The sequence below is a fragment of the Notolepis coatsorum genome (genome assembly GCF_963971535.1).
Source record: "Notolepis coatsorum genome assembly, chromosome: 11".
Classification (NCBI taxonomy): Eukaryota; Metazoa; Chordata; class Actinopteri; order Aulopiformes; family Paralepididae; genus Notolepis; species Notolepis coatsorum.
In genome coordinates, this window is record NC_140175.1 from 39,716,894 (window position 1) to 39,739,393 (window position 22,500).

The following is a 22,500-nucleotide window of genomic DNA, read 5'->3' on the forward strand; positions in this document are numbered from 1 at the left end:
AAACATAAATACCCTCTGACTAGATCGTGTGGTTGTCCCCATTTAATAGCATCTGGCTAATGTTAGTAGAGCAGTGACATCTTTATCAGCTGTTTATGTAGCTATAGGTGGTTTATGCAACACAAGGTTAAAAGTGGGAATATTACTCCGGGTTATGAATGCTCATATGGCCTTGAGCAATGCAAATCTGGATCTGTAAACATGAGTACCATATATTGTAAAGCGTTGGAACTGGAGACGCAAGACGAGGCTCTGCCGCGTGACGTTGTGCCGCTCTCAGGTCGCAGCCACTCCGCAGAGACTCTCCCCTGCCTTTGTGAACCTGCACAGTTGTGAGCTGTTACAATGTGCTGTTACAATGTGTGTGGGGGGGGGGGGGGGGGGGGGGGGGGGGGGCTGCAGGGGGTTCCAAGGGGCCCAGAGAAAAACAAGAAATATAAAAATGTCACTATTATCTAATTGGCTATAAGCAGTGTTAATTTAGTCAACGAAAATGATGACAAAATATGGTCGTCAACGAAGCTTTTCCCCCGACGACAACGAGACGAGACGTCACGTTAATGTAGATCATGTGACACTAACGTGACTAAATGATTCATGCAATGTCGTTGACTAAAAACAACGACACAAAATGTAGTTTACAAAATAAAATCTTCCCGAAATCTCTCTTAATTTTAAGACTAGACAAAATAATTATAACTTTTAGAATAATTCATGTTATTATTAGTGCATCATTTCCGTTCCCTATGTGGAGCGCAAGTGCTTTGATTAATTTCCTCACCTGCGTTATTTGTTCTTAGTCAGCATTCTAGATAGCAGTAACTGCACACGGCATGGGTTTAATGGAACGCACGCCCCACTCTTCCCCAAAACAAAACCCCAAGAGGGCGCGCAACTCCACCTAATAATGTCAGCATCAATAATAACATAGTGTAGCACCGAAGAATAGTCAGAGGCGGGGTAAACACTAAACTTCAACGGCAACACTCTGTTTGCTAACTAACAGGAACTCGTTTGCCGACAGGAAAGTAACAAACAATATTGTCAGTGTGGAACCCTTATCCCCAACACATAGTTCCGTGGGTGAATTATGTTGATCCACCACAATAGAACACATTAAATAGCTTACATAAGTCTAACCAGCTAGCACTAACGTCAGCTTTTTTTGTTTAGAAAAAGCTCACGCCAATTTATGAGGCTGTAACTGAGTGGCGAGACTAAACAAAAAAGACGAAAAATAAATGCTCAGACCTAGTTGACCAAAACTTGACTAAATGAAAAATAGATAAAGGTGACTAAATATGATGAAAACAAAAAAGAGCATTTGAGACATGACTAAGACTAAAATAAAAAATAGCTGACGAAATTAACAATGGCTAGTGGCTATACGTTTGCCCAATGACAGAATGAATGTATAAGAATGACTATCCTGTTAATATGTTTCCCTCTCACCCCACTGTCCCACCTCCAGTATAGACAGTTATGGGATAACTAACTCTTCTCAGATGGGGGTCCCTGACACAACATGGGGGTCCGTTGCCTGATGTGTATTAATTTGTGTCCTTGACCCCAAAAACCACTTAATTAAGAACCACTTAATTAGCCAAAATGTTAGCATATCATTAGGGCAATAATGCAAACCATGTCTACAGGACTTGTGCTATTCATGTGCTACCCTGCAGGCTACGCAGGGCCAAGACTGTGTGCTGTAGCCTGTTGTATGTGTCTGAGAGGGCTTGTGTTGGAGGAGACTATTGAGGTCTAGCACCCCTGAACACCTCAGACGCTGTGATCAGGATAAGCGTGGGGGAGGGGGACTGGCTTGACCCGGCTGGCAAGAGAGTAAAGCTCTCCCGCTAACAAGGGAGCTCTCCATCAATCTTCCCTGCTGTACGTGTCTCTCTCTCCTTCCTCCCATTCTCTCCATCCATCCCTCTCTCCCTCCCTCTCCTGTCCAACCCTCCCTCTCCTCTCCATCCCTCTCATCCTATCTCCCTCCCTCCATCCCTCCTTCTCTATCCCTCCCTCTCCTCACCATCCGTACCTCTCCTCTCAGTCCCTCCCTCCCTCTCCTCTCCATCCCTCCCTCTCCTCTCCATCCCTCTCTTCTCCCTCCCTCCCTCTCCTCACCATCCATCCCTCTCCTCTCCATCCCTCCCTCTCCTCTCTGTCCCTCCCTCTCCTCTCCTCTCCCTCCCTCTCCTCTACATCCCTCCCTCTCCTCTACATCCCTCCTCTCCATCACTCCCTCTCCTCTCCATCCCTCCCTCTCCTCTACATCCCTCCTCTCCATCCCTCCCATCCTCTCCCTCCATCTCCTCTCCTCTGTGGTGGCCAGGTAGACCGGTGAAGTCTCTCTAAGCCCCTTAGCAGCCACCCTGCCTCTCACCCTGCACCCTGCCTCTCACCCTGCACCCTGCCTCTCACCCTGCACCCTGCCTCTCACCCTGCACCCTGCCTCTCACCCTGCACCCTGCCTCTCACCCTGCACCCTGCCTCTCACCCTGCACCCTGCCTCTCATCCTGCACCCTGCCTCTCACCCTGCACCCTGCCTCTCACCCTGCACCCTGCCTCTCACCCTGCACCCTGCCTCTCATCCTGCACCCTGCCTCTCACCCTGCACCCTGCCTCTCACCCTGCCTCTCACCCTGCACCCTGCCTCTCACCCTGCCTCTCACCCTGCACCCTGCCTCTCACCCTGCACCCTGCCTCTCACCCTGCCTCTCACCCTGCACCCTGCCTCTCACCCTGCACCCTGCCTCTCACCCTGCCTCTCACCCTGCACCCTGCCTCTCACCCTGCCTCTCACCCTGCACCCTGCCTCTCACCCTGCCTCTCACCCTGCCTCTCACCCTGCACCCTGCCTCTCACCATGCACCCTGCCTCTCACCCTGCCTCTCACCCTGCACCCTGCCTCTCACCCTGCACCCTGCCTCTCACCCTGCCTCTCACCCTGCCTCTCACCCTGCACCCTGCCTCTCACCCTGCCTCTCACCCTGCCTCTCACCCTGCACCCTGCCTCTCACCCTGCACCCTGCCTCTCATCCTGCCTCTCACCCTGCCTCTCACCCTGCACCCTGCCTCTCACCATGCACCCTGCCTCTCACCCTGCCTCTCACCCTGCCTCTCACCCTGCACCCTGCCTCTCACCCTGCCTCTCACCCTGCCTCTCACCCTGCACCCTGCCTCTCACCATGCACCCTGCCTCTCACCCTGCACCCTGCCTCTCACCCTGCACCCTGCCTCTCACCCTGCCTCTCACCCTGCCTCTCACCCTGCACCCTGCCTCTCACCCTGCACCCTGCCTCTCACCCTGCACCCTGCCTCTCACCCTGCACCCTGCCTCTCACCCTGCACCCTGCCTCTCACCCTGCACCCTGCCTCTCACCCTGCCTCTCACCCTGCACCCTGCCTCTCACCCTGCCTCTCACCCTGCACCCTGCCTCTCACCCTGCCTCTCACCCTGCACCCTGCCTCTCACCCTGCCTCTCACCCTGCACCCTGCCTCTCACCCTGCACCCTGCCTCTCACCCTGCCTCTCACCCTGCACCCTGCCTCTCACCCTGCACCCTGCCTCTCACCCTGCACCCTGCCTCTCACCCTGCCTCTCACCCTGCCTCTCACCCTGCACCCTGCCTCTCACCCTGCCTCTCACCCTGCACCCTGCCTCTCACCCTGCCTCTCACCCTGCACCCTGCCTCTCACCCTGCACCCTGCCTCTCACCCTGCCTCTCACCCTGCCTCTCACCCTGCACCCTGCCTCTCACCCTGCACCCTGCCTCTCACCCTGCACCCTGCCTCTCACCATGCACCCTGCCTCTCACCCTGCACCCTGCCTCTCACCCTGCATCCTGCCTCTCACCCTGCCTCTCACCCTGCACCCTGCCTCTCACCCTGCACCCTGCCTCTCACCCTGCAACCTGCCTCTCACCCTGCCTCTCACCCTGCCTCTCACCCTGCACCCTGCCTCTCACCCTGCACCCTGCCTCTCACCCTGCCTCTCACCCTGCACCCTGCCTCTCACCCTGCACCCTGCCTCTCACCCTGCACCCTGCCTCTCACCCTGCACCCTGCCTCTCACCATGCACCCTGCCTCTCACCCTGCACCCTGCCTCTCACCCTGCACCCTGCCTCTCACCCTGCCTCTCACCCTGCACCCTGCCTCTCACCCTGCACCCTGCCTCTCACCCTGCACCCTGCCTCTCACCCTGCCTCTCACCCTGCCTCTCACCCTGCACCCTGCCTCTCACCCTGCACCCTGCCTCTCACCCTGCACCCTGCCTCTCACCCTGCACCCTGCCTCTCACCCTGCACCCTGCCTCTCACCCTGCCTCTCACCCTGCACCCTGCCTCTCACCCTGCCTCTCACCCTGCACCCTGCCTCTCACCCTGCACCCTGCCTCTCACCCTGCCTCTCACCCTGCACCCTGCCTCTCACCCTGCACCCTGCCTCTCACCCTGCACCCTGCCTCTCACCCTGCACCCTGCCTCTCACCATGCACCCTGCCTCTCACCCTGCATCCTGCCTCTCACCCTGCACCCTGCCTCTCACCCTGCACCCTGCCTCTCACCCTGCACCCTGCCTCTCACCCTGCACCCTGCCTCTCACCATGCACCCTGCCTCTCACCCTGCACCCTGCCTCTCACCCTGCACCCTGCCTCTCACCCTGCCTCTCACCCTGCACCCTGCCTCTCACCCTGCACCCTGCCTCTCACCCTGCACCCTGCCTCTCACCATGCACCCTGCCTCTCACCCTGCACCCTGCCTCTCACCCTGCACCCTGCCTCTCACCCTGCCTCTCACCCTGCACCCTGCCTCTCACCCTGCACCCTGCCTCTCACCCTGCACCCTGCCTCTCACCCTGCCTCTCACCCTGCCTCTCACCCTGCACCTGCCTCTCACCCTGCACCCTGCCTCTCACCCTGCACCCTGCCTCTCAAGTCAAGTCAAGTCAAGAGTTTTAATTGTCACGGCATACAGGTATACAATGAAATGCGGGTGGTCTTGCCCGCAACGATGTGCAATACAGTGGTACATATAATAGAATCAAAAGAAGAAACAACATTGTGCAGTAACAGATAGCAGGTAACATGGAGTGACATCTCGGTATCCGTACATAGCTATTCACAGCGCATGTGTGACATGCTAGTTAGCTTTGGTAGTGCAACACACTGTTCCTGTTATTCTAATTTAAAGTGACCTTTCCTTTGGCCATAAGTGTGCGTGTGTGCGACATGAGTGTGTGCCCGCTCATGCCAAAGTGCCAAGTGGCTGCTCGTGTGTGAGCGTGCACAGTGTGCGTGTCGTGTGTGTGTTCATGTGTGCTTGTGTGTGGACAGCTCAATGCTCTGAGCACTCAATGTACATTGTTCATGGCTCTGATGGCCTGGGGGAAGAAGCTGAGCCTAAACCGCTCTGTCCTAGTAGCTGAGATTTGCAGGCGTCTGCCTGACCTCAGCAGCTGAAACAGGCTGTTATTGGGGTGGTGAGGGTCTTTCATTATCCTGCAGGCTCCTGCAATCTCACCCTGCACCCTGCCTCTCACCCTGCACCCTGCCTCTCACCCTGCCTCTCACCCTGCACCCTGCCTCTCACCCTGCCTCTCACCCTGCACCCTGCCTCTCACCCTGCACCCTGCCTCTCACCCTGCCTCTCACCCTGCACCCTGCCTCTCACCCTGCACCCTGCCTCTCACCCTGCACCCTGCCTCTCACCCTGCACCCTGCCTCTCACCCTGCACCCTGCCTCTCACCATGCACCCTGCCTCTCACCCTGCATCCTGCCTCTCACCCTGCACCCTGCCTCTCACCCTGCACCCTGCCTCTCACCCTGCACCCTGCCTCTCACCCTGCACCCTGCCTCTCACCATGCACCCTGCCTCTCACCCTGCATCCTGCCTCTCACCCTGCACCCACTTCTGATGAACTCCTTAAGTGTCCAAGGCTTAACATGGGGGTCAATTGCCATAAAAAAAGAGCCCCTGTTTCCCCCCTTTCTTTGCATCACAGCCTCCCACTCTTTACATGTGAAAGTGATTTATTTCCTGTCTCTATTGTTATTTTTTTTATATTTTTCATCTTTTTATACAGTTTGTTTTGACATTTGACATTTTCGTGTTTGTCGCCGTTCCAGTATTAGGCCATGGTGGTGGCTCCGTGGTTCCGTCCGCAGCCAGTCGGGAGGGTTTGGTCATGAATATTGATTGTTGTTCTCTTTGAATTACACAGCACTTACGCGGATGTTATATTTATATCATTAATGTTGCATGGCAACATTAAAAACATGTGGCTTCTATATCTGGAGATCACAGGGCCTCGCCTCTCGCAGTGAAAGGTGGTTCACTCCTTATGGCAGGGTGCTCTTTTGATGCTGAGCAGCAGGCTAATGTATTTGGTTTGCATGTAAACACAGCTGTTTAAAAAAAGTCTTGATTCCACTTAATAATAATAATAATAATAATAATAATAATAATAATAATAATAATAATAATAATAATAATAATAATAATAATAATAATAATAATAATAACTTTATTTGTATAGCACCTTTAATACAGGGGATTGCAGTTCAACGTGCTTTACATCAGTAATAAATAAGACATAAAATCTGTGTAAAACAAGCAGCAAGAGCAATGCATAAAGTGGGATAAAATAATGCAGATATATTAATCAAATCATTGAGAAAAATAAGTAAAAATAAGTAAAATAATAGCAAGGGTAAAATGAGCAGACATATAAAATCACAGTTTTTCACATTAGGATCTAACATCCCAACAGGCCACCTTGTTTATGGTTTGATTCAGTTTTAGTAGAATGTGAAAGACATGAATGATGAATTCAGCACATAAAGTGCAGACATACTATAAAATCACAGTTTCTTTACAGTGCAATAAAATAGTTCTGGATTAAATCAGTCGTCTTTACCTTCTGTTTGGTATCCACAGTTTAAAACCTGACAGTCTTCCCTCTTGTCTGACACCCACTTTGACCCTTCGAACCTCCCACCCAGGGCAAACCTCCCTCTCAGGGTGCAGTTCCCTCTCTCATGGCGCAGTTCTAGGCCTGGGTCTTACACAGTTTTAAAGCCTGACAGTCTTTCTTGCTTGATACCCACACAGTTTAATACCCGACAGTTTCAAACCTGTAATAAAAGCAATAGACAGAGTAAAATAGAGCAATGCAATAAAAATAATAATACACCAAGACTTGGTCTGTAAAGCATTTCCTGCTCGTTAAGCTAGTAGCATGCTAGCTAATGAGCAGAAATGGGCAGTAGGACAACAAATTGCATCAAAATGTCACAATCCAAAACTACAAGAGGTAATCCACACAAACATGACAAGCGCAAGTGTTTAAATCAACGTTATTAAGCTAAACCTGTCTTGCGGGAGTACCTCTCCCCCCCATGTCACACCAGGACATGCCGTCTAGAAACAGCTTAGCATGGGTGGATGATACGCATACGGGTGGAGGTCACACAGGCTTAACTAGCGGGTGTTATTTAGACAAGTGTCTGACACTCACAGCTCGTTCTGCACTGCGAGTCTACATTATGGGGTGTCATATGAATGACTGTCCACAGTATCTGAGAAGACGATAATATGCACTCAAGATAATTCAGACAACAACAAAAAAGCCACTCTGACCCGCCTGTGTGCACTACCCACTTGACGCCACGCTTCCCCTCCAGAACGATGAGTCAAACACTGTTTTGAAATACCACCCTTCCCTCACTGCTTTGTCGCCAACAATTGAACACAGGCCCCCCTTTTTTCTCTCTTTGGCAGGGACTGCAGGTGCAAAACGTTTGGGGCCAAATTGTCTCACCTTCTTTTAGTTATTTTGATCGGTTCGCGGTCGGTACAGGCACGGGCAGACTCCTGTGTCAAGCTGATGTCATGGCCTGTTGATAGGAAAACATGTAGCTTATTAAAGCCTGAGAGGAGAGGAGAGACAGTGAGTAGAAGAGAGGAGAGACAGTGAGTATAGAGGAGATGAGAGGAGAGGAGAGGAGAGACAGTGAGTAGAAGAGAGGAGAGACAGTGAGTATAGAGGAGATGAGAGGAGAGGAGAGACAGTGAGTAGAAGAGAGGAGAGACAGTGAGTATAGAGGAGATGAGAGGAGAGGAGAGGAGAGACAGTGAGTAGAAGAGAGGAGAGGAGAGACAGTGAGTAGAAGAGAGGAGAGGAGAGACAGTGAGTAGAAGAGAGGAGAGGAGAGAAAGTGAGTAGAAGAGAGGAGAAGAGAGACAGTGAGTAGAAGAGAGGAGAAGAGAGACAGTGAGTAGAAGAGAGGAGAAGAGAGACAGTGAGTATAGAGGAGAGGAGAGACAGTGAGTAGAAGAGAGGAGAAGAGAGACAGTGAGTAGAAGAGAGGAGAGGATAGAAAGTGAGTAGAAGAGAGGAGAAGAGAGACAGTGAGTAGAAGAGAGGAGAGGAGAGACAGTGAGTAGAAGAGAGGAGAGGAGAGACAGTGAGTATAAAGGAGAGACAGTGAGTAGAAGAGAGGAGAGGAGAGACAGTGAGTATAAAGGAGAGACAGTGAGTATAGAGGAGAGGAGAGAAAGTGAGTAGAAGAGAGGAGAGGAGAGAAAGTGAGTAGAAGAGAGGAGAGTAGAGAAAGTGAGTAGAAGAGAGGAGAAGAGAGAAAGTGAGTAGAAGAGAGGAGAGACAGTGAGTAGAAGAGAGGAGAAGAGAGACAGTGAGTAGAAGAGAGGAGAGGAGAGACAGTGAGTATAAAGGAGAGACAGTGAGTAGAAGAGAGGAGAGGAGAGACAGTGAGTATAAAGGAGAGACAGTGAGTATAGAGGAGAGGAGAGAAAGTGAGTAGAAGAGAGGAGAGGAGAGAAAGTGAGTAGAAGAGAGGAGAGTAGAGAAAGTGAGTAGAAGAGAGGAGAAGAGAGAAAGTGAGTAGAAGAGAGGAGAAGAGAGACAGTGAGTAGAAGAGAGGAGAGGAGAGACAGTGAGTATAAAGGAGAGACAGTGAGTAGAAGAGAGGAGAGGAGAGACAGTGAGTATAAAGGAGAGACAGTGAGTATAGAGGAGAGGAGAGAAAGTGAGTAGAAGAGTGGAGAGAAAGTGAGTAGAAGAGAGGAGAGGAGAGAAAGTGAGTAGAAGAGAGGAGAAGAGAGAAAGTGAGTAGAAGAGAGGAGAGACAGTGAGTAGAAGAGAGGAGAAGAGAGACAGTGAGTAGAAGAGAGGAGAGGAGAGACAGTGAGTATAGAGGAGAGGAGAGACAGTGAATATAGAGGAGAGGAGAGACAGTGAATATAGAGGAGAGGAGAGACAGTGAATATAGAGGAGAGGAGAGAGTGAGTATAGAGGAGAGGAGAGACAGTGAATATAGAGGAGAGGAGAGACAGTGAATATAGAGGAGAGGAGAGATAGTGAATATAGAGGAGAGGAGAGACAGTGAATATAGAGGAGAGGAGAGACAGTGAATATAGAGGAGAGGAGAGACAGTGAATATAGAGGAGAGGAGAGAGTGAGTATAGAGGAGAGGAGAGACAGTTAGTATAGAGGAGAGGAGACACAATTCATATAGAGGAGAGGAGAGACAGTGAATATAGAGGAGAGGAGAGATAGTGAGTATAGAGGAGAGGAAAGCATAAAGGTGTGCTTTAGTTTGGATTCTCACAGACTTATTATTTGTTTGTGTTAACTGTGTTTTTGTGTGTCTGCTTTTGTGTCTGCACGTCATGTGCTATCACGTCTGCACGTCATATGCTATCATGTCTGTATGTCATGTGCTACCACGTCTGCACGTCATATGCTATCACGTCTGCATGTCATATGCTATCATGTCTGTATGTCATATGCTATAATGTCTGTATGTCATGTGCTACCACGTCTGCACGTCATATGCTATCATGTCTGTATGTCATATGCTATCATGTCTGTATGTCATATGCTATCATGTCTGTATGTCATATGCTATAACGTCTGCACGTCATATGCTATCATGTCTGTATGTCATATGCTATCATGTCTGTATGTCATATGCTATCATGTCTGTATGTCATGTGCTATAACGTCTGCACGTCATGTGCTCAACGTCTCTGGATTGGGGTGAAAACATATCCAAATGATGGAATATTTGAATGACCGGCCGCCTTCACTGAATCTATGATCAACATTGAACGTTCTGTTGCGTCTTATCCTCATCCAGTCGTCGACCAAAGGAATGTGACTGTTCTGTGTTGCCCTGTACTTTGCTATGAGCTATACTTTATAGCTTTGCTATACTTCAGGTATTTTAAGCCTGGCCCTTTGTCGTGTGGTTAATTGGGAGGCTAGTCATCATTCTCACACAGCAGTCCCAGCAGACAGCTAGAGAGAGAGGAGCTACAGTATATGCTATATGGCTTATATGATCAATATATGCTGTGTGTTGTCCGATGGTGTAGTTTGCAATTTATAGCACATACACTGGTCCAAATATAGTACTAATGTTACAGTCAGAAATGCTAAATTATGTATGTATCACGTTTCCTACATCTATTACTTAAATTGAAGTCTATTCAGGGTCATTTTGGGGGAAGAGCTTGAGTATTCAAATGACTTCCCAACACACCCTCCCTTGACTCGGGCCTCCTATCAGCTTACATTCATTCAGTGACTACAACCAATCACAATATTTCTCTCATCCTCCGATCGTATTTCTCCTCCCACTAATATAAACAGCATTTGATGGCTCTCATCAGCAATCTCAGCTGTCATGTTGCATCCCTCCACCACCACCACTCGATTATCCTCCTTAAATTCTAGTGTTAACTCTTTTGAACAGGAATAAGTGGGGTGTGACAGCACAACCTAGGTCTCCATGACCTTGAATTGACACCATCCTCCGGGTGTATCAGCACAACCCGGGCATCAACAGCCTTGTGCTGATGCCACCCTGCTGTATACAATCCAAACGTCACATAATCCTGCCTCATAAACCTGTCATCATCCTCTCATTCAGTCAGTTGTGAAGCTCGTATTCATGAAATCTTACAAATTCTATGCTGAGCAAGTTTCATGATGCTAGGGGAAATAACCTGAACACAGGATTCCAACGCAAGTCTCCAAAGTATGGGACATTATTTTGAGAGTTTCTAGCAAAGAAATGCAACATCATGACACAGTTTTGACCCAGTCTTGAAATCAATTCCTGCACTGACTTATATTGGAGTCAAAGATAAAAAAAATAATGAGTGAAATATGTCTCAAATTTGAGGGCTAGAAAAGTGTGGAATCTTTCAAATGGAAATAGTGTCAGAATCCTGAAAACTAGGATTGCCTAGTACAGCTGGACACAGCATAAATCCTTGTTTAGAAATATATATATATTTTTTTATGTGTTGGATTATGTGACTTTTTCATCTTCATTCATATTTTTGGACTGTCTTTGACCAGGGATAACATGGATATCATGGCCTGGGCTGAATACTGAATCAGGATCAGCTGAAGGGGTGTTGATTAATTTCTAGGGCTGACCTTCGAAAAAAAAAATTATTCAAAGCTTTGGGCCGAGATTCGATTTTAATTCGAAGCTTCGAGATAAAAAAAAAATAAAAATAATGTTGTGGGACTTGTACAGCACTTTGTTCAACTTTGTCAGTGCTGTAAAGTTTAAACCTTTTTAAATCTTAGACAAACAAAACACTTTGCTTTCATGAAATATTGTAAGCCGTCATTTGAGGCTTTATAAAAGCAGCACAATGAACACAAATCTGTCAGTGCAGAGTCCGACCTCATCTTAAATAACAAACAGCATTGCTTGTTGTAGTTAACAAAGAGAGGAGAGTTGATTTTGCAACAAAAAAAATTATTTAAATTTTTTTATAATCAAATTTTATTTTCATATTCGAATCCCATGCCCATCGAACGAAGCTTCAAAGTATTTAAGACAGCCCTATTAATTTCACATACTGTGTGGCTTTGACATAATAGCCTTCTCACAGTTATAAATTAATGAGCTGTCAGTTGTGTCCTACTCCCTACAATGCAATGGCAAATGATATAAGCTTAGCCTACTCAGACTGGAAATGCAATATAAGATGACCGAAATCAAACCTCATTTATAGCACGATGCACTGTCACAATGTTTCCACCTATTGAATGCAATGCACTAGGGCTGACCCCTATTAGTCGATTAGTCGACTAATCGGTCGAAAGGAGCCGTAGTCGACTGGCCCACCTCTTAGTCGAATATAATACAAAATTATAATAATAATAATAATATTTATAATATTTTTTTATTATTATTATTTTTTATCATTCTTTCCAAAAGAAAAGAGGCCTAGAAGCGTGGCTAACGCTAATGGCACGCATACCAGAGGCTAACTGCCTACGAAAACAGGCACAGAGGCACTGAAAGAGCATGCTTTTGCTGGACCAATTGCATGCTTTTGCAGAGGACAAGAAGCCTTCAGTCGACTCCTTTAGACATTAAGCAGCACCCCCCACAGCCCAAATGGAATGATACAAAAATGTAATTATTATTATTATTTATTTTTATTAAAAAAAATATATATATATATATATTATTTTTAGTCTACCAATAGTTGACTAACGGCAAATTTTGGCCAATCATAGTCGACTATCCAAATCCTTAGTCGGGGACAGCCCTACAATGCACATTGATCGGCGCAGCCATGACCCTCTCGCATCAGCTGATCTAGCAGCTAAGGTTAGCAGGCAACTGATGTATCGACTGCTCTGATTTGATTTATGCATGTACAGTAAAACTACTCTGTCATATCTTAGTCTTTCATCAACATTGAGCTGGTAAAGCACTGGTGTTTGCAGCAGTATTTATTTAGCTTGACATGACCACAAAGTGTAAACAACTTCAGGTAAACAAATGAATCGTGTCTGAACATTTCCGAGTTATGCAGTGATATAATTGTCAGAAAAGTTTCAGTTTAAGTTTAAGTTTAAGTTTAAGTTTCTTTAATAGTTGTCATACAGAAGTACAGAATACTTTCATACAAAATGCTTCTTACTGTTACGCTCCAGAGACTGTGCTAGACAAGATAGTATCAAATAACATAGTATAGCATGTAATTTAGAAGTAGAAAATGAGGTCACAGTGTTCAGTATAGACATATGTACAATGTTCGATGCAGAATAGACGTAACTGAGTTACCATATAATATACAATACTATGCAGTGTACTAATGTACAATACTATATAGTGCAAAGCAGAAATGGGATGAAAATGGGGGACCCTGATGGAAACAAGACAAACGTCTTTCTCAGGTCTGCATCCCCTTAACAATTGTATGTATTGAGCCGTACTGTATTGTACCCATTCTGCAATCTGTTAAATAAAGTTTTCATTCATTCATTCATTCATGAGGTACAATTTAGGTACAATTTACAGTAAGGTGTACGAGTTGTAGTGCAATCCTTCATCAATAAATATAAAGTGTGGGGAGTGGGTGCTACAGTGTGTTTGTTTAAAGTGAGTGTGTGCTATAAAGTGTGTGGAGTGGGTGCTACAGTGTGTTTGTTTAAAGTGAGTGTGTGCGTGTGGATGTGTGTGCTATGTGCGTTTGATGGTTGTTGTTGTGTAGTGTTCATTGTTCGTTTAGCAGCCTGATGGCCTGGGGATAGAAGCTTCTTCTGAGTCTTTCTGTGCTCGCCTTGAGACTCCGGTATCGCTTGCCTGACCGCAGCAGTTCAAAGAGGCAGTTGTTCGGGTGACTGGAGTCTTTAATGATTCTCTTAGCCTTGCCCCTGCACCGCTTGTTGTAAATGTTCTGGAGGGTGGGGAGCCCCCCTCCAATTGTGCGTTCGGCTGAACGTGTCACTCTTTGTAGTCTGCTTCGGTCTTGTGCAGTGCTATTCCCAAACCAGGAGGTGATGTTGCCAGTCAGGATGCTCTTTATTGTACATGAGTAGAAGTTCTTAAGGATCTTCTGACTGACTTGGAACTTCCTTAGGCGCCTGAGGAAGTAGAGGCGTTGTCGTGCCTTCTTCACAACACTGTCAATGTGTGTGGTCCATGTCAAGTCCTCGGATATGTAGGCTCCGAGGTACTTAAAGCTGTTGACTCTCTCAACCGGTGCCCCGTCGATGCTGAGGGGGCTGTAGTCCTTGACCCCCGACCTCCTGAAGTCCACAATCATCTCCTTTGTTTTGCTGACGTTCAGGGAGAGGCTGTTTTCCTGGCACCATCCCGCCAGGACCTTGACCTCTTCCAGGTAGGCCCTCTCGTCGTTGGCAGAGATCAGGCCCACCACCACTGTGTCGTCAGCAAATTTGATGATTGTATTGCTACTCCGCTGAGCCACACAGTCGTGTGTGTACAGGGAGTAGAGGAGGGGACTCAGAACACAGCCCTGGGGGGCCCCTATGTTGAGGGTGATGGATGAGGAGGTGCAGTTGCCTGCTCTCACCATATAAAAGGAAACAGACAATAATACACAAGAACCTGTGGTATGTCATGAATATAGCCACGGCTGTGATGCGCCCGCAGCCACGAGAGCGAAGCTCTCTCACATAATCGAGTGGCGTAGGCATCACAGAGTGGCAATATTCATGACATACCACAGGTTCTCGTGTATTATTGTCTGTTTCCTTTTCTGATAATTATATCACTGCATAATCTGAAATGGATTATTAATATATTGCTGTTAGAACAGTTAGATCATCCATTCAACAGGAAGCGTTTTGTGACTGATCTCAAAATGAGATTAGATTAAAATGTATTATACAGCACGTACAATACACCATCCAACCAGATTGGATAAATAAATGCTCCAGAAATAAATATGAGTGGAGAAAGGCTTATGTCAAGCAGCCTCAGCGCGCGCGCACACACACACACACACACACACACACACACACACACACACACACACACACACACACACACACACACACACACACACACACACACACACACACACACACACACACACGCACACACACACACACACACACACACACACACTGTATACGTGCAAAATGAAGCGTTCCAGCAAAGTAGGCTTCTATTATTCGAATGACTTGTTTTATTGGGTATCATAGTAGTAAGTGCTACTGTAGAACATGACATATTAGCATGACATCTCATATATTAATGCCAATACTGAACAACTGCGCAATTGGCTCTTGACAAGTGTAAACTATGGATTAGTCAGTCACAGTCAACGTCGGACCCTTTAGCTCAACTGGTTAGTGCGGCTGCCTGTGGTCACAGGTTCAAATCTCTCGGTTACACAAGTTAAATTTTTTTTTAAATCATTTATGCATTAATCTTTAATTTTTTTTGGAGCATTTATCTATTCACTCTGGTTGGATGGTGTATTGTACTTGTGCTGTATAATGGTGTATTGTACTTGTGCTGTATAATGGTGTATTGTACTTGTGCTGTATAATGACAATACATTTGAATCTAATCTAATTTTGAGATCAGTCGCAAATCGCTTCCTGTTGAATGGATCAGCATGGTGCAGATGCCATGCCGAACCTCTGCTGTTTTGCACATCTCATTCGCTATAAGGAGCTGGCGGGGCGTGTCTGTATCCAAATTACAGTAATTGAACGGGAACGCGCATTTCACTTTAAGAATGAGTGGGATTCAGGCTAGTAGAATGCACAGAGAGGAAATTGGTATCGTATCTTCTTGTCTAACTCTGGAGAAGACGGTAAGTGCATTTCCTTTCAGTTTATTTTCTGGTTGCGCTAACATGAACACCAGAAAGGCACTATGGAACGCGGCAAGTTTATAATAAAATAAAGATATAATAAAATAAGTGCACACACACAGAGATTGAAAAGGCATGACCAGAGGCTTCTTCTTTTATTTATTTTTTTATTGATATTTTTGCACAAATCTTTCCAATATTCACAAGACATCTTTCCACAGCATAATATGCAACATCCAAGATTTGTCTTTTTCTTTTTTTTCGTAACATCATACAAAACATACAAAAGACTCAACAAACACATTAACAACTGACATGGAAATTAAAAAAGCACGTACAAAAAAAAAACATTACTATACATTGTGCATATATATCCCTGATGCACATACGTTACATGTAGACCGATCTACCAGGTATGTGCTGCATCTTCTATCGGGATGCCATCTTTCTCCATAGTGCATGTGAGAGGATGCGTCTCAAATATATGTAGGTGTGCGTGAGAACATGTATGAATGTGTGTCTCAGATATGTGTATGTGGGTACGTGTCTCACGTAAGTGTGTGTGTATGTCTCATACCTGTGTGTGTGTGCATCTCTCAGGTATGTGACTGTAATCCTACCTTCTGTGTGTGTCTCGTATCCATGTGCGTCTCTGCCACCTGTGTGAGTGTATATCTCAGGTGTGTGCGTCTCAGCTATGTATGTGTGTGTCCCCTATGTATGTGTATATCCCCTATATGTGTAAGTGAGAGCTTATGCTTCAAATATGTGTATAAGTACGTGTGTGTATGCCTGTTCCCTACAAGTGAGTATATGCGTGTATGTGTGCCTCTGGCATGTATATCTCAGCCTTGTGCATATGAGTGTGTGTAATTCAGTTATGTACACATACGAGTATGTGTGTCCTAGACATGCGTATGCGGCTAGATATGCACATGTGAGAGTGTGATAGAGAAAGTGGCCATTCCATAGATACACCATCCGGACATACAATCTATGCATATACTAGGGATGCCCCGATCACGTTTTTTGCCACCGATACCGATCACCGATCGTCGTGAGCCATATCGGCCGATACCGATCCGATACCGATCGTTTTTGATTAAAAGAAATTAAATTTTATTTTATATAAAAAAAAGAATTATAATTTTTTTTTATAAAACATATATATTATATAATTAGATTTGTACTTGTATTATCTGCGAGACATCGCCACCACGCAACAAGCTCCACTGTCTGTGTGTACTCTAGTAGCCTCCAGCTACGGCCAGGATTCTCCGGAGCTGCAGCTGGACCTATACTCGAGTAGGCTCGAGCTACGGCCAGGATTCTCCGGCGCTGCACCTGGACCCTATTGGTATAACGTTACTTAACTGTGCTCAGCAAGCCCTCAGCTCGAATACGCATCGAATCAGTGTTATAAGACATTGATATCAGGAGCTATCTGTAGCTACTGCTAGCCGGATATATAACGTTAATACAATGCCTCAGTGAATTATTTAGTTCAATGGGACATTTCGTTTTGAACAGTGAACTAACTTGCGCTAACGCGAGCTAACAGGTATCATACACGTCTCTAATAGACTTGCTGGAGCGTTTGTTGATGTCAGGAGCTATCGGTAGCTGGCCGGCTAGATACCGTTCGGTTAGACAATGCCTCATCATGTATTAAACTAAAAGTGAATAGTTGACTGGGTCATTTTGTAACGGTAGCTAAGCTAACGTTAGCTCAGGGAGACGCCGTCCTCCCGTGTCCCGTCTCACTAGACTAGACCCGTGTTTACATGCGCGCGGGAGGGGCTGGAGGGATGAGCAGACGCCGCACAGCTCCCGGTGTCTGAGACTGAACTCAGCGACAGCGAGTGAGATCGTTTTGACGATCGGCGAAAATAAAGCATTATCACCGATCACCGATCGCATATTTATACTGATTATCGGCCGATAACGCGATCGGGGCATCCCTAGCATATACATATATAATACAATATAAAGTATAGGTACCATCAGGTCAGATCCCATTTTTCACATTCATCTTTGATAATACTGAAACCCCACCTTAATCATTCGTCCCCAGACCGTTCAGTCAGGTGTAGAAAACTGTCCCATACCTCAGCAAAGATATCCTCTCTCCCCGCGACTCTATATGTTACCCTTTCATATGATGCTGTCCGGAACATTAGTTCCATCCATTCTTTAAAAGTAATATCAATGGGTGATTTCCAATGTCGTAAGGCAATTCTACACCCTGATATCATGGCCATTCTATACCACATTCCCTGGTATTTAGGCAGTTTAATCTCTTTCGGTACTATACCCAAAACACATGCCATTGGGGAGTTATTCACCTTTACATTCAAAACTTTACTTAGGAACATCACAATTTGATCCCACATTTTCCGGACTTTCTCACATTCGTATAACATATGTAGTAAAGTGCCTGTCTCCTTCTCACATCTCCAGCAGATGTCACTGTCCCTTAATTTTAGTCTGGCCAGTTTACTAGGCGTCCAATAGCTTCTGTTTAAAACTTTGTAAAAGATAAGTTGTGATTGTGCCTCCCGCGAGAATTTACCCCATTTGGACACCAGCTTTTCCCATATTTCCTCAGTAATATCCTCATGTACATTGTTCTCCCAGCTCAACCTCAGACCCGCCAACTTGGGTGCATTGTGTTCCCTTATAACATCATAGAATCTTGACGCACCGCCTTTCCTACACCATCCTTTATAAAATATTTCTTGAATTGCAGTAATCGGGCCACATTTTGGCCCTCCCACTGATGATGATATACAATGTCTAATCTGTAGGAATTTATAGAAGTTTTTATTATCTATACCAAAGTCCTTTCTAATATCCTCAAAAGGTAATATCCCATCTTCCCCGGCTATATCACCTAGTACATGTATCCCCCTTTTAATCCAGTCATCCCATATGACTGATTTCTTACCAATCTTTAGTTTTTTATTATACCATATAGAGGCTCTTGTAGTTAGATATGGGCTATCACTAGTCAACCTGTGCGACTGATTCCAAGTTTCCCTGGCAAACGCCATTAGAGGGTTCTTAAAAGGTATAGGTATGTCTGATTGTGTCAGGAAGGATTCCAGAGATGAGGGATATACCATTTCGTCCTCCATCTTGACCCAAGCAGGTGCCTCCTCAGTCGAGTGATTCAATTTGGAGAGCTGGGAGAGTGAGAACGCGTAGTGATACCAGTCTAGCTTAGGCAGGGATAAGCCGCCATCTTCCTTTGCTGCATACATTTTGGCCCGACCAAATAGTGGCCTTTTGCCCCCCCACAAATATACATTAATTACCTTGTCATACTGTTTGAGTAACTGAGTCTGGAGAGTCAACTGCAGCATATACAGGATATAATTTAATTTGGGAGCCAATATAATTTTTACTAAGTTTATCTTCCCAAGGAGGGACATATTCATCTTGGCCCAATTCTGGGTCAGAGCACTAACGTGTTCGATTATAGGGGCAATATTGGCTTGTACTATCTCTTTCAGACCTGGGATCAGCTTTATTCCTAGATATACCAACCCTGACGGCATCCACCTGTATTGCCATCCCCTCCTAATAGCAGGGGGACAGCACTTAGAGAGAGGCATTGCTTCTGACTTGCTCCAGTTGATTGTGTATCCAGATATTTCCGAGAAGGACTCGATAACAGTTCCAATGACCCCAGCTGCTGTTTGGGGATTGCTGGATACCAATAAGATATCATCCGCATATAAAAATAGTTTATGTTCCACCTGTCCCGCTATTACCCCTTTGATGTCTTGATTAGTCCTTAGTGCGATAGCAAGTGGTTCGAGGAAAAGCGCGAACATTTGGGGAGAAAGCGGAGAACCTTGTCTCGTCCCCCGTCCTAGATTAAAGGGCGAGGATACGATCCCGTTAGTCAAGACAGAGGCCATCGGATTTGTGTACAACAGCTTTACCCACCCAGTAAACGATGGTCCGAATCCGAAGCGCTCTAGCGTGTGAAATAAGAATGCAAATTCCACCTTATCAAAGGCCTTTTCGGCGTCCAATGAGAAGGCCACTGTAGGCTCTACATCATTCCTAACCTTCCACATTATGTGTAGGAGTCTGCTAATATTATCAGCTGAGTTATCAGCTGAGTTTCTCCCCTTCACAAAGCCCACTTGGTCTGAGTGTACCAAACTTGGTAGTACATCTTCTATTCTATTTGCTAGTATTTTTGCTAATACTTTTTCTTCCAAATTGCTCAGGGATATAGGCCTATAGTTCCCACAGTATTGAGGGTCTTTGCCCTTTTTCTGTAGTAACGTAATAGTGGCCGATCTCAAGCTAGTGGGCAAGCTCCCTTTTAACAGTGAATCTTGATATACTTTCAATAATCTTGGAGAAATTATATCACTGAATTGTTTGTAGAAATCGGGAGTAAACCCATCGTCTCCTGGCGCTTTACCTAATTTAAGGCTATTGATTGCCGCGTGTATTAGACCTCCCCCTCCATTGACTTCATTTGTTGTTTCGATAACGATGGTAATTCAATCTTGTTGAAGAACGCGTCCATTTTTACCTGATCCACCGCCGCCTGTGGGGTATATAAATCCTGGTAAAAGCACCTGAAAACATTGTTAATTTCCTTTTTGTCTGTAATAATTTTGTCATCCTTATTATAAATTGAGGATATAATATTTTGATTTTGCATTTGTTTAACCCGATTCGCTAGTATTTTACCCGCTCTCTCCCCTTGTTCATAATATCTCTGGTTGGTCCTAAATAAAGCATATTCAGCCTTTTTTTGGTATATGTTGTTCAATTCATATTTGGATTTGTTCAGATTTCTCCACGTTTCTGGGTCTGGTCTCTGACTGTGCTGTTTCGAGAGTGCTTTAATTTCTTTGTCCAATGCTGTCATTTTTTGTTTCTCTGCCCTTTTTAGTATTGCACTGTATTGTATGAGTCGTCCTCTCATGTATGCTTTACATGTGTCCCACATTATGCCACTATCATCTATTGACCCTTCATTAAGTTCCCAGAATTCCTTAAATATAGTTCTAATGTATGCACATGACACTTCATCATTCAACATTAGGTTATTGAATCGCCATCTCAGAGACCGTTGCCCCTCCTCTATGGATGTGATTACCAAATCAACTGGAGCATGATCAGATATTACAATGTTCCCTATCCTACTATCTGCTACTTGTTCTACCAGTGCGCTAGAGATCAGGAAATAGTCTATTCTAGAGTATGAGGCATGTGGGTGAGAGTAAAACGTGTAGTCTCTTTCCTGTGGGTTCAGAACCCTCCATATATCCACTAGACCCAATTCCTCTACCAGTACACCGACCGCAAGTCTCCCTGCGTTGTCAGCGGTCCTGGGTTGAGATGATTTGTCCAGCAAGGTGCTTCCAACCAGGTTGAAGTCCCCCCCTATGATTACGTTGCTATTCCCTATCTTCCTAATCACCTCACAAACTTCATGAAAAAAATCTGAGGACGACACGTTGGGCGCATATATATTAGCTAATGTAGTTCTCTGTCCCTCCAAATCAGCATCCAATATAACCCATCTCCCCTCATCATGCAAGAAACTGTTGTGCACCTTAACGTCTATGTTTTTTCTCACTAATATTGCCACCCCCCTCTTCCTAGAAGAGAACGTACTATAGAATATTTGTCCCACCCAATCCCTCTTAAGCTTGGCCGACTCTTCCTCATTCAGGTGTGATTCTTGAATTATTGCAATATCCGTCTTTTTTTGTTTCAAGAACGTCAGTACTTTTTTTCTCTTAATGGGATGATGTCTGATGATGTCTGATGATGACGTCTATATTCCACGATACTATTTTAATCAGCCCTATATCCCTTGTAATGTATCTCCCCTGTGCAATCCAGCACGTAATGCTTCTATGTCTGGGGCGCTATATACCATATTTCCATATCTAGGACCTGAGACTGTGATGATATATATACAACAGCATAGTATATGATGAAATAAAAAGGAACATATAAAAACATAAATACATTTCCCCCCCCCACATTTACCAAAGCTACGTTCGATAGGACCCCAGATAGAACAATTGTACCGAGGGTGAGATCGATACTCACCCGTGCACTTTGGTCCCCCTCGTCTAACAGAGGAGTGCATTTGGCACAAGGCAGGTTGCCCAAAACTGTGCCCCTACTATTTTGTATACCCTAATGTAACGTATGGCTCACACTGTAGTCTATATATAGTGTGATCAACTCAACTGAACTTGTCAAGATGGTGATGTTTTTTCTCTTCCAACAATTAACATTTGTATATCCCCTAGATATATATTGGTACATTGTAATGTCTATGTCATAGCCATATTGGACTGTGGTTCATTTCGTCATCCCTTTTTTATCTATCCAGGATATTTCCCCTCCCACGCTTTTAGCATATTTTCCTATTCAGTGCCCTCTATTTTCACTTCAAGTTTTTTTTTATATACATATATATATATTGGCACTTTGCAATGTTTGTTACTCTACGCCGATGCCCCTGCGACTTATCTGTATCCATGTGCTTCTTGATCGTTATCTTAACTGTCCGCCTCCGACTGTCCCTGTCTGAATCCCTGGAGTTTCTCCCGGTACCCGTGATGTTCATTGCTCTGCTGTGCGGGGCCTCCATTCTCCGTCGCCTGTATGTCGCCTCCCGGTCCCCGTTGTCTTCCCACTGTCTGCCAGGTAGACAGCCGCAGTTAGGGATGTCCGATATTATCGGCCGACCGATATTATCGGCCGATATCGGCAGTAAAATGTGATATCGGAAAATATTGGTATCGGTTTAAAAACAAAAAAAAACAATAACAATATTTGTTATATATATATCCAGTGAAATTA

General features: G+C 45.6%; 1 protein-coding gene across 1 annotated transcript in view; it reads right to left on the bottom strand.

Moving 5' to 3' along the window:
• LOC311237098 (mediator of RNA polymerase II transcription subunit 13-like) overlaps positions 1–22,500 on the bottom strand; it is a gene marked incomplete at its 5' end in the record, with an annotated part of 118,034 nt that overhangs the window by 94,672 nt on the left and 862 nt on the right. The gene's annotated exons all lie outside the window — the stretch shown is intronic.